This window comes from Zingiber officinale, chromosome 1A (genome assembly GCF_018446385.1).
Source record: "Zingiber officinale cultivar Zhangliang chromosome 1A, Zo_v1.1, whole genome shotgun sequence".
NCBI classification, from domain to species: domain Eukaryota; kingdom Viridiplantae; phylum Streptophyta; class Magnoliopsida; order Zingiberales; family Zingiberaceae; genus Zingiber; species Zingiber officinale.
The window spans coordinates 14,089,406-14,093,518 of NC_055987.1; positions in this window are offsets into that span (position 1 = coordinate 14,089,406).

The window sequence follows — 4,113 nt, forward strand, 5'->3', positions numbered from 1 at the left end:
GCTCTGCTGAGACATGCAGTATGGAGCTTTTGAAATTGGATCAGTACTAGGAACCAATTCAATCTCAAACTCCATTTCTCTGTTGGGAGGTAGTCCAGGTAGCTCTTCTGGAAATACCTCTGGATACTCACAGACTACCCGAACATCTTCCTGATTGGGTCTTTCTTGTTCTTCTGTACTCCAGTTCTGATCACTTGATCAGGGTCTCTGTTTCCCCACTGTCTTGTCTTCGATCTTGACTGACTTGTGTTGCGTTTGTTGTGCCTTGTTGCTGTTCAGATAGTACTCACTAATGCCATGCTGACCAGCTCTTCACCAATCTATGGTCGGTGAGTTTCACTACTCACATTAGGTGCTATTTCTGGTCTCAGCCTTCGGAGCATCTGTCTGACTCGTTCTTTCTCTGTACTTACTAACTCTAGGAAAGACAAGCTAGCCAGTTGAATCCTTTGACCGTTTCTTCTACTGATAGGTCATCTTGTCTGAATTCTATAAGCTCCTCATACTGTTTATTGGTGATCCGTTGACGGAAGACTTCTTCGTAAAACTCTGTCTCAAAGTCAACCCAGCTCATCTGATTGACTGCTCTCTTACTCTTAACTCGCTCCCACCACATACGAGCATCTCCAGATAGGCAGAAAGAGGCACACTTAACCTTCTCAACTTCTGGTCAGTCAAGAAGCTCCATTGTGCTCTCAAGTGTCTTGAACCAAACCTACGTATCTCAGGGCTCAGTCGTGCCTGAGAAGCTCTCTGGTTTCAGTTCCAGCCACTGTATCAAGTAGGCTTCTTGTCTCTGAGGTGCTGTGATGACTCCCAGGGCAGCTGGTGGAACCTCGGTTACCCCTGGAGTCTCCACAGTTACTGTTGGAGGCGTGGGAGGAACTGGTTGCTGATTTACCATCAGATTGGCAATCACTTGTTGCTGCTTTGCTACTTGTCTCTGAAGTTGAGCAACTTCAGAGAGATTAGGCTCAGTTGTTCTGGGCTCTTCGTTTTCCTGAGCTCGGTCCTCAGTACCAGCAGTACGAGGACGTCCTCTTCTTGACATCATGTCAGGCAGAGGAAAAGAAAACTTAAAATTATCACTATACTTTCTAGATATATCTTACTTATACATGATACTTGACTTTCAACACCTATGAGTAGGTACTTCTAAATATTTCTCTATCCTTTCTAAACATACATATGTATATGAATAAAAGAGAAACAAAACTTCTATCTTACTTAAGCATTCAAAAACAAATACTCTATACTGCAGTTAATAATAAGGAAAACAGAATAAAGAAATGATTTAAATACTTTCTTACTTTCGACAAGAAGGATGTGTGATGAATGTGTGTGATGTCGGACAATGGAACACTGCTCTGATACCAACTGTAACGACCACCCTTCTTACTACTACTATTCTCTAAGGATGACCGTTACTTAACTACTAACTCTACTTAACCGGTGTGATTAAAAACCACATGAAAACCCTACCGAAAAATTTCGGCAGAGTATCCCCTGTACCGGTGACCATATTCAACAATACATGCAGTATATATACTCAGCCACAAGCGGCTGGAACACATAACAATCAACCACACAGTATAATAAATCTAACTCGGCAACTATAAAGAAAAACTAATCCACAACCACAACTGAATAGCAAACACAGTATCAAGTGTCCTTATAAACAGTTATCAAATTTTTCTCAACACGTAAAGACTTAATTAACTCAAAGAACAAATCATAATTTATTTTATTCGCAAGGATCCCTAAGACTTCCATAGTGCAGACATCACACACCCCTCTTGCATCTCCTTGTCGCCTTCTTTCATATTAACTTTCCTTTTTCTTTATCTGCAGTAGGAGAAAGTGCAGTCTATAAGCATAAAGCTTAGTGAGCGCTATCTAACTCACAAAAACATGATATGCATGTATACTAATAAAAACATGCTAAAACTGAATGCTAATATGTAAAGCTACTCATGCTCATAAATAGCAAACAAATCAACTAACAGAAAAGATAACATGTATAACTACTCATGCTCATCAAACTAACTGGAATACTAAAATATAAAGAAAAACATGCTCATCAACTAATAAAGAAAGCAAACTAACTGGAATACTAAAATATAAAGAAAAACATGCTCATCAACTAGCAAATAAATAACATGTAAGAAACAAAACATGTAAAAGTTGCTAGCATAAAAGAAAGCTAAACTTGCTTATCTTTAAAACAAAGTGAAACTTACTTCATTTACTCTAATCTTATTCTTTTATTTCACTTGTTTAAAATTTATACTTTAATACTTGAAAATAATAATCAACTTCTCTTGGGTCAGGCTTAGTACCATTTTATGCGCGTTCCCTAATAGGTTGGGGTAGCGAGCCGCCAATCCTACAAGAGCAGACCTTGGTCTACCATGGCCAAGACCTTGGAATTGGACACCTGAATTTGTTTAACGACAACCTTGGAAGTCGGATACTAGCCTCTTCTTAAAAGTAAAATACTTATTATCTTAATTACTTCTTTAAATGCCTTGGCATATTAATAAGCACCTTGTGTGCTAAAATCCCTAAAGTCTTGACCTTAGGATTTACTTAAGGCCTTGGCCTTTTCTTTCTTTTCTTTTTCTTTCTTTTTTTACTTGTTAATGCTTCTAAAAGAATTTGATAGAACTCTTATTTTCCCACTAGAATACATGGTTGTTCATGCTTATTAAAATAACAAATAAAAACTAAAGAAACTGCTCATGTGTATCTAGTAATAAAGAAAACTGATCATGCTCAACTCATAGCAATTAACAACTGCACATGCTCAATAATATGCTTAAACAATTCTACAACTTCAGTGCATGCATAAAGTCTAATAGCAAAACAAAAAGAACTGCTCATACCCAACTAGTAGCAAATGAAACACTACATACGTTCAGCTAATGGTAAATAAAAAAAACTGCACATGATCAGCTAAGGGTAAATGAAAACAAAACATACTCAGCTAAGATAAGTTCAAATAGCAAAGGAAAACTAGAAACTCTATCTATCATGCACAATGCAGGCAACTCAAAGATGATCAGTGCCACAGCAAATCCGGTGATCTCATATTCAACCTAGCAGGTTCGGAATTAATGATCATGGCAGCAACCAACACAAGCAACCCGAAACTACAACTCTTCCCCTGTTCAATGTTAACTGCCCTATATCTAAAGGAACAAAAATGCCTAGTTCATACAATTATTTCCTTCTTTGAAGCACACAGCAGCAAACACACAAGTGATTTCATAGCATGCTACAAAAATCAAAAGACACAAGCATAATCTTTACAGCATGATTCAAAATCAAAAAGAACAAGTCCGAAATCCCCTCCTACCACATGCTTCAGAAATCTATCTCACGGCAAAATAAAAAAACCAAAATCCTTTATCACGGCAGCAAGGAAAACAAATCTCGGAGCTATCCTACTGCAGGTGAGTAGCAACTCACCTCGCTGTTCTTGAACTTACAACCAGAGGAAGACCTAGGGTTCGGATGAGCCCCTAACCGAAGGAGGAAGAAGGTTCTAGGGTTTGGAAACTTGCAACTCTCGGCCTCTTCTTGTACCCACCCGCTCTCCTTGCCGAGAGAAGCTCGGACTTGTGAAGAATCCGCGGAGGAGGAAGCTCGTCGGCCGCCGGAGTCGCCTAGGTCCGTGCTGCGATTTTCGCCGAGAAGGGTTGGCGCCGTCGCGAGTGAGGAGGAAAGGTTCGGTGAGAAACTTTTAGGGTTCGGGAAAACTTAAACCCCTTTCTTATAACTAAGATTTTTATTAGTTACCATACCTTAAATATATTTATTCCCATATTTAGTTAACAAAACAAGCTTAGCTCGATTGGTCGGGCCGGTTGTACTTGGGTCCGAGGAGCTGGGTTTGAAACCTAGCTTCTACAAATTTTTTTTTTTTTAACTTTCCCCTCTTGGTAAAAATACCAAACGAACTCCAAAAATTACATAAAAATACTCTAAAAATTTCTAAAAATCTCTAGAATATTTTAAAAGCATTTCCAAATATTTTTATGGACATTTGGAACTCGAAATAGGGAAAATTGGGTCGTTACATTTTCTCGACCTAGGGTTACCACCCCCTAG